We start from the raw sequence: 9,771 nt of genomic DNA, 5'->3' as shown, positions 1-9,771 counted from the left end.
CACAACTTCATTTTCTGTAATGATCTTAGGGATCTTACTATTTTTTTCATCCGAGTCCGAGTGTTTAGTGGTTGAGCAAGTAAAATAGGTGGTAATTTTTCTTTTATTAGACATTATAAAATAGAATATAGACAATATCTATTACAATTTACAATTACAGCAGACTTGCAGACAGTAAGTATAAAGCGCGACACAGTTTGACTTACGAGACCCGAGTAACGAGTACGAATTACGAAAGCCATAACACTGTGGTCTGTTTAACAAAATATTGTGACAAATGTAATAATAATCGATGAATTGGCCGACTATAATAACATAGCTATTTATACATAACGTATTAATACGTTTCGGCCGATGGGCTGGTCAAGGGAGGAGTGTGTTGTTATTAAATATTCACGATCACCGAGCTGGGTAATTCCCGTGTATTTTGTATGAGCAACTAATTAATAAATATTAAGAGGACGCCACACCCGCATGTGTTGTCTCCGTCTTACAAAGGAACAACATAGCAAAAACTGTTTTGCGCGGGACAAGTTTTATCTTTCTGTGTTTGTAGTAGTGGCTCCAAAATTTCTGAACATATCGAATATCGAGTAGAAAATTATCTATGCAACAGCGTGCCTATATTTTAGATAACATAAATACAATAAAAGTTATTTGCTTCTAAACATTTTGTTTTTTTGTTTTTTTCATTTGCTTGTAAAAAATGATTGGAAAGTGTAATTAAAAAAAAAGCACGCTGTTGCACAGATAAAGTTCTTCTTTACGTGTTGTGAAAATTTGGTAATATTCTACAACAAACATGGTGCGAGAAAAGTTGTGCCGCGCTAAACAGTTTTTGCTATGTTGTACATTTGTAAGACGGAGGCAGCACATGCGGGTGTGTGTAATAACAGCCTTGTTCCTAGAATGAGTCTAGAACTCTAGAATCTATATAATAATAATATATGCTCATAAGTCATAAGGTTATTTTGAGAAAAAATTAAAGCAAAATGTAATACATTAACATTATAGTACAATATACATAAATGTAATCGTTACAAATATTAAAGAAAAAAAGTCATGGGGGGGATCTATCCCCCTCATCCCCCCCCCGTTTGACCGCCACTGTAGTTATCTAGTGTGTTTCTTAAACTTTGGCCGGTAGACACACATGTTGAAGGTACTCGACGCTCTCAAGTAAAACTTTGAAAGTTTTAATTTCGTTTCGCATAAAAGTAAAGTTAATTAGGTAAGTAAACTGTATGTATATTATGTGCTCATGTCAATACGTGTATTGTGTGTATTTGGTATTGTTACATACTTATATAAGCTGCTTAGCTGCGCATACATTATACTACACGTGGAAATTAACACCAATAACAACCACCTTACCACCTACCCCGAGGGTGATTCTCCACGCTCGGTTACTCATGTCCCGTCATGCGCCTATGTAATAATATAATACAACTGCGGCGATTATTTGTGAGTACAAGTGATACAACATCTGTCCGATTATTCGGTCTCTCGATAAAATATACAGTCTGGAAGCGATGTATAGTAGGCGGATAATGATAATAATAATAATGGTACCAAAAATAATGATAATAGTATGTATATATAAATACCCACCGTCCACCGACAAACGAGGCCGAGGTGAAAATAACAATAATAACAATAACAATATAGGTATATTATACATTTATAACGAACGCCCGAGCACAAGGTTCCAACAACACGGATTCGTACTTTCGTGTATTACAATGATGTTGATTATTAATTAATAACCCAATGCATCGGGTAGGTATACTCGTATAATACACGTAGAAAAGATATTAGGTATATAGCATACGGAGACGTGATAATTATTGCCTACTACGTGCGCCGTAAAGCGAAGCAGCAGCTGTTATGGAACACAGTGTATTATAATATTATTATTTATTATCGACGGCTCCCGCGTGGTCGGCCGTCTTGCAAGAGACCATATTATTTTGTATAAACGCGTATGTCGCTAACATAGTCATGAACGCAACTTAGGTAAAAATTGGGTTATAGCCCCAAACAAATTTACTCTCTTCAATTCGAAATATAATATTACATTGATAGTGGCTATCATCCCATGCTCACCTTCATTTTTCTTCAATAATGCAATTATTTAAAATTTCAAAATCTAATTTTTGAGATTTTTTGTGCTATTTAAAGAATTTCGCAATGGTGTTACAAACTTCAGTTATTCAAATAAGAACTCCATTTTTTTACTGTAAATTATTTAGAGGATATTTTGAACATTTCAGTGTTCCTAATTGAATGACTGAATTTAATTGAATGAATACTCTCTGTTATTAAGATGTTTATTTCCAAGGATAACAGTCCTTAAAAATGGTTTCACAAATGTATAAAGTAAATGTATTATTGGATATAAAATCTATACATAAATCAAACATGTCCTGATTAACTGATTGAATGACTGATCAACATAGAACCTAAACTAATATCTATGATAGCCAGGGGACTAAACATTTTAACAGTATACATTCGTACTACTTCGTAATGGTAAAAGAAAATATTTCCCAACATTTTGCACTTTAAAGAAGTTCTAAGTTATATATGGATTTTGAGGTTCACGATGGAAATCTTTTGGACAATTTTGTTTATAAAATGGTTACCATTGGTTACAGACTATAATAGAAATAGTATAAATGATAATTTTTTTTGTATTAATCGTCACCACATATTACCTAAAATAAAATTTTTATTATGTTATTGATCGAATAATATAAAATATTTACATGTATTTTGATATTTGGTTGCTATATTTTTTACTCACGGGGGTTAAAATCCACATATTTGTTTGTTGATTTTCTGCTAACAATTATTTACCCTCGAGAAAAAAATTTTTATTTCGCACTACTATCCGCTGATTTAAGTAAAATATAAACTATACCAGTTTGAATTTTGATTCTGGTACGTCAAAATTCTCAGAAATATCACCTGATAAATAATGTACAGCAGAAATGGGGGGGGGGTTCTTATTCAAATAACAGACGTTTGTACCACAAGACACTACTAAATTAGTAAACAAAATCTCAAGAATTGGAAAATTTGGAGAGAGAAAAAAGTTTGTAGACAATAATAGTAGTTAATCAGCCTGTATGTAAACATTATAAACAAGCCACAAATTACACATGTTTGAGCTATTACATTATTTATTTATATTTAATTTTGTATACCTAATTATTAATAATTATTGATTCTTAACGAAAGTTTGTTTGTATGGGTTGTACGACGTTAGAAGAATGTTGGTCTTGGGCGAGTCGAGTGTGTATATTTGAAGATAGGTAGTATGTGTCGTTTAATAAATGTTTTATAGGTACTTTCGTAGTTTATTTTTCTGATTGAACTTAAAAACTTTGATTTGAATAATAAACCAATATATAAGTTCGGTCTGTTCAGACTCCGGGGTTGATAAATATTCCTGATTGTTGGTGGGCTTAAAACAATTTAAGCAATTGTCTGCGTGTATACCTAGGTAGGTTAGTTTTGTACTTATATAAATTAACTATCGATTTTAATTTGTTATTTTAAATTGAAAACTAATTGTATTTATTTTTTAAATTGCAATATTATGGATTTTATATGTCGTGTACTATGGACGTATACATAATGCATAGATAGTACTAGATAGCTAGATAGAATCTCTATAGATAGTACCTGTGAATACATATATATATATTGGTATTTTAATTCCAATAATATAATTATTGGTATAATTATTCTATAACACATTTTAGTAGGTACTTCAATGGCATTATATGGTTGACGGCAGTGTAATGTCATCATCACTGCATTCATTGGGATAATTATGAAAATAGTATATAATGAATGTTTAAGAATAATAAAATATTTATAAATATTTATCCACCGCACTCGTCATACAGTAAATGCCATGTTTTAGACATGGAACATGAAGACCAATAGTGAAGGGTAAGTAATAGATACTTCAGACTACAGAGATGGGATAGGGTTTTTGCTATCATTATCATCTATAAATACGTCAAGTCGTCAACCGACTAGGAAAACGTAAAAGGTAAAACTATAATGCATAATGATTAACGGCTGAATGCTGATCGAAATTCAAAATGATTCTTGTAATTCTGTTCTGGAAAACTATGGACAGTAATAGTGATTTGTCTGCTGCCCCGGGTGCCAAATGCATTAAACCTTAATGCAATTATGCAGCAGTGCAACACTCCATGGTGCGTGTACACATACCATGCATTCTAATTATTGTTGTTTATCAAACCGCAATGTCGTGCCCTTAAGGCTTAAGCGTATAGTAATATTGCGAACGCCAATTTCCATCACTATAAAAATTATATAATAATACGTTTAAGTAAACGCCATAAGTCAATAACGCATCTATTAAGTAGGTTCTCGATATTCTATTTGGAATATCGCGAATATAAATTATTCTAACTATAGGTAATTTGAATTGTTAGTATAACAATAATTATTATAAAAACTCAAACTCGTTTAACACGTGCATAAACAGTATTGTTCAAACATTTCGGAATAAATTGATTCGATATTTTTCTGAACACAATTTTGTATGTAATTGTAGAAGACATATTTTACACTTATTATACACTATATATGATCGGTCATCGGATGATCATAATGGTGCAGTATTCTCAATGTGTTATCATGTGTATAAAAAAATGTATATAGTCACTCTTATATACTTGATTACTTGAACCAGTTGAACCACCGTGTTATTAAAAAGGAGGATGTTGTAGCACTATTTGTTTTCTCTTTCTGACTCATATAATATAGCGAATTCGAGTATAGAACCAATCTTGTGCACAAGATTAAAAAATTTTAAACTTAGAGTTTCTTTGTTCATAATATGTTGGATTTTAACGGTAAAATATTTTTCTGTAATATTTGAGAATTTGTAATTTTTTTAACATGCAAAATAATATTATAAAAATTGAAATATCGTTAAAAAGCTAACAAATAATAATCTAAACATAAACTTTAATGATATCTTGGTCAATTCATTCCAATATAATAACTATATAGGCAGTAAAATATTGGTTCTGCTGGACGCAAATTTGCTATATACAACTGGTATATGTTGCACGCGTCAGCCGGAAAAGACAAACAGACAATTCTCTGACATCCTCTTAAACACAACTCACTTACGGTATATAGATATATAGATATTATAAGTATATAAATTATAAGAGCATATTATGCTATGGTATTATGCATAGGCATGCATTTTATAGTATACATGCAAAATATGGCGTTTATACTTTCAGCGTGCAAATATCGAATATATACGTTAATGACAAATTTATTGACTTGGATGTCCAAAGTTTCTCGAAACTTAAGAAATGTTTTTTAAATCTATGCCATCGTGGCTCGTTGAACATAATATTAAATACGCTGTTATAAAATGTGTCCAAATTAATACCTATATATAGGTATCAATACCTATACGCTCACGGTTTCCACACTATACGTTATATTGTACATGAGCGTAAATTTTAAATTATATGTATTATGTATATTGTAAAATATAGGTATATAACATACCATCTATAATATTCTATATACATAGTGTACTGTAATATTATGTATATAATATGCATGTTCAGCACCGTACGCCTTGTGGTAATGTGGTATTTAAGGTATATACGTATGATAGGTATATATATACTATATAGATATCCAATACGATATAATAAAAATATTCGAATAGCCCGAAACCGTGTTTTACGAGTTCAGATATTAAGAAAAGATAATACAAATAGTATCCTTTCACAACTGTGCGTCGTACGCCCACGACTCGATACGATTATACACACGCGTATATACATGCACTTAAAACCATGACACATTTATTTTTTCTTCTGTTGACTGAGTAATAATGATTTATCAACATAATTTTTTCGTACCTACCTATATACCTATATGATAATATTATATTTTTATTCGACGAGTTTTAGCAAAGAGTTAAACTATGCATTCATCATCATTATACCTATACTATTATAGGCACGTGTGAATAATGCACTGCAGCGCCGGTGCTTCATCTCTAAATACTAACATCTTTATCCTAAGCATAATCCCAATAACTTAACATTGTCCAAATAGCTTTTTGATGTCTGATATATTTGTCATACGAGTATATATATTCATCGTATGCTATCAACACGCGTCACACAAAGTATTCAGCTTAAAGTTGTATATACTTTTATAGTATACCTACGAACTGAGTGTAATTATTCGTATATCTTATGCTATAATCAGGCTTGCGAGTATATTGCGACTTGTTGACGTGCATCATTACTCAGTATACAGTATCTGTATTAGTAGGCCAGGTCGGAATTGAAGGGTGTGAAATGGGGACATTTGTCCCGGGCTTCCAAATGTTGGTACATTTAGGGGTGGCCAGGATCCACTGTAATGTGGTGTGATAACTAATATTGTATTAATATATTTTTTTTATGGTAATAATTTGTTTGAATAGCTATGTTTACCTACTTGAAATTTTTGAATTTTGGTAAATTGTCTGATCTTTCCTTTTAAGTCAAAGCGGTACGAACACATACGTAACAATACGTTCTTATAGAAGATTGATGATTATGATTATGATAGTACTAATTTAGGATTCATATTCTCTATATATATATTTCTAATGTGTTCATTTCCAAAGTCATGTGAAAATTTAAAAAAACAAAATTGTGTTTTTCCAAAAACAGTTTTAGAAATAAGTGTTTATGATGTAAAAAAAACAAACTTGCCGATTGTGGAAGTTTATCTGTGCATTGCCATTACATTGAGAATGATATTATGTAGGTACTTCAGCTTAAAATTGTTCAGCTGAACTGTGTTTTTTTATACACTCAAGAGTCAAGATAGTAAAGAACTATTTGAGATCAACAAATGAAAGAAGAAACGTCAATGAAAGAAGAAAGAATAAAACATTGGCAGTTCTCAACATAGAATCGGGTATCACTTAGAAACTGTACTATAAATATATCATTGAACACTTTGTTAATAAACAATCGAGAAAAAAATTATAAACATGTATTGTATCCTGGATCCTGGATTCATCATAGTGATATGTTCATCGAATATGCATCTATAATATGCAGTTATAAGGTATACATGTGTGGATGTTGTAATTATTGTTGTAATTATGCATTAATGAATAATATTTATGGATTCAATTTTTTTCCGTGAGTTTCAATGACGTGACAGCTATATAGGTAGGTACTCAGCGGTTATTCGTATTTGAGCGTGTACCTACCCATTAATAATATAATGTTGTAACGAGCCAATTTGTCCTACATCGAGTTAACATTGTTTATGTTATGTAAAAACGTTGGATTTTGATGAAATTATTTATTTATATAGTTGTAATGACATCAGAGCCCAGAATAAAAAAAAATATTTGAGCGGTGGATGTGGCATTACCGAAATGGAGAGAGAGAAACGAAGGTTATCGAAATTTGTATGTCCCGTATACCGGGATAGGTATAGACTATATGTCCTAGTCACTAGGACACCTAGGTACTAGTAAAATCCTGCTGTATTTGGGCCGCGAGTTGACTTACGCCGAATTTATTTGATAACCGATTAATTATTATTGTTCTGAATTGATCATTTCATTAATTCACCAAAAGTACCTATTATAAGTTATAACTCAAATCATTTGTAAATTTTAATTTCTCGTTCATTCATGTCCCGCCGGCTGCCGATAGTTATTACTTCATACAGTTATTACATTTATTATGAGTTTGGTAAGTATTTAAACAATACAATTAGAGGTATATTTTTTGTTTAGTAAAATTACATTCTATTTGGCCCACTCCTTTCAACCCATAATATAACCTCGCCAGTTTTTGCAGGCTTACAATATTGTTACTATACTCGAATATTCAATAAATGTATATAAAATGTAAATATTTCACGATATTTTATTTTTCATTGTAATTTGCATAGAGATATGAATACAACCATTATAACCTAGTGGCAAGTTGTTTGAACATACTTCATAATAATTAATAATTATGTATTTAGATGTTCAAACAGTTTCGTGACTTACCGATTGGCCGACAAGTCAATTCGCGCACACACCATTTTGCCGACACCCAATTCGCCAACATCCGACATCCGACACACACTCATACTCGTGTACACAGTTATGTTGAGTTCAAAATTAAATATGTTTAAAAATATAATTTTTTTATTGTATTAAATTATTTGTATAAATCATGAACACTATACGAGTCAACTATATCAACTATATAAAAAAATGTATAACCTTATGAGCTTCTGTTTTCTAAATGAAAATTGAATATTATTGCGTCTAAGTTTTCAAAATATAAATCATACCATTTTGTAACTTAAAATTATAATTTGGAACGTTATTAGGAAAAATTTATTATTATAAATTTGTATGTCAAGAAACGCTATACATTTTTTTTTTGCAAGTGATAGTCTTTCATCTAATTTTCTATATTTAGTTTTCATCTTTTGTGGCCGATCGAAGTTTTTTGTGCTTTGAGGTCAAGCTCGAAGTTTGTTTGTTGGTTTTTTAGCTCTTTGATAAAAATAAAAATATTTGGCTTTGTTCTACCAACGCTTTATTAAAAACTGAGTGCCATCCTTCATAGCTGGTGGTTTATGGTCCTTCTATATTAAACTGATTCCACGTATTTAAATTAAAAGGGTATAAATATCTGGATCCAAGTATGTTTTGGTTAAATAATTTGGTAAGTACACCAAAAATAATAATAAAAAAATTCAGTTTTGCTAATATAGTTCTCAAAAATTACTAAAAAGTTATATTTATTTTCTGACTGTGATGCTTTACTATGAATTTCTAACCAACAATTTTGTTCAATCGGAACTATAAGACGACGAACACATTTTTTGATATTATCGTTATGACGTCATGTGTATAATCATACAAGTTAACTAACTTTTGAACTTTACGCCAAATATGGATTGCCCAAAGTGAAACAAACACTCTTTTGTGAGTGTACCAGAACCAAAACATTGTCGAATGGAGACAATATAAATAATAATATAAAAAAAAAAATTTTGTTTTTAGATTTATTCGCTATTCTAAATAAACTATACACGAATCGGTCCTAAGTTATAAGTATTAAATGCTAACCCAATTTTATGATTCACGTGGTGTACGTAATATACACCAATTGCTTAAGATAAATAATTTTTATAAAAGTAAAATTTATTATGTTTGCTATAGGGTTTTATTTTGTTTGAATTGATTATTTAAACTCATTGAGTTAAATCATTAATCAACTGCCATTGATATTTAATGGCATTTTTTAAAAATGAACCCTCGTAGGCCTTGGATATATTAAGAAAACTTAAGAAATATTCTAATTTCTAGTTACTATATAGACACATAACAAGGCATTGTAAAAAAAAGCAACGTAACGAATCTTTGAAAACAAATAATATACCTATCTGTGACGTTCGTTGATTTGTATAAATTATATAAAATTGGTTCATTTGAACAATTGCCGTTTTATTTATCCGTGTCTACTAGACCTTTATTTTTCTAGTGTTATAAAAGTTAACTGTTACTGATCAATGAATTGCATGATTCATGTACTTGGTAAGTATTTTATCACTGATTTACGACATTAGAATATGGTTATCGTTATTTTACTATTATATAGTATTATAGTATTACCAAAGTACGCCAAGTAGAATTATATATGAATGTTTTATGATTTATAATAT

The sequence above is a fragment of the Myzus persicae genome, unplaced genomic scaffold (assembly GCF_001856785.1).
Source record: "Myzus persicae strain clone G006 unplaced genomic scaffold, MPER_G0061.0, whole genome shotgun sequence".
Taxonomy (NCBI): Eukaryota; Metazoa; Arthropoda; class Insecta; order Hemiptera; family Aphididae; genus Myzus; species Myzus persicae.
Note: the sequence above shows the minus strand (reverse complement) of the source record.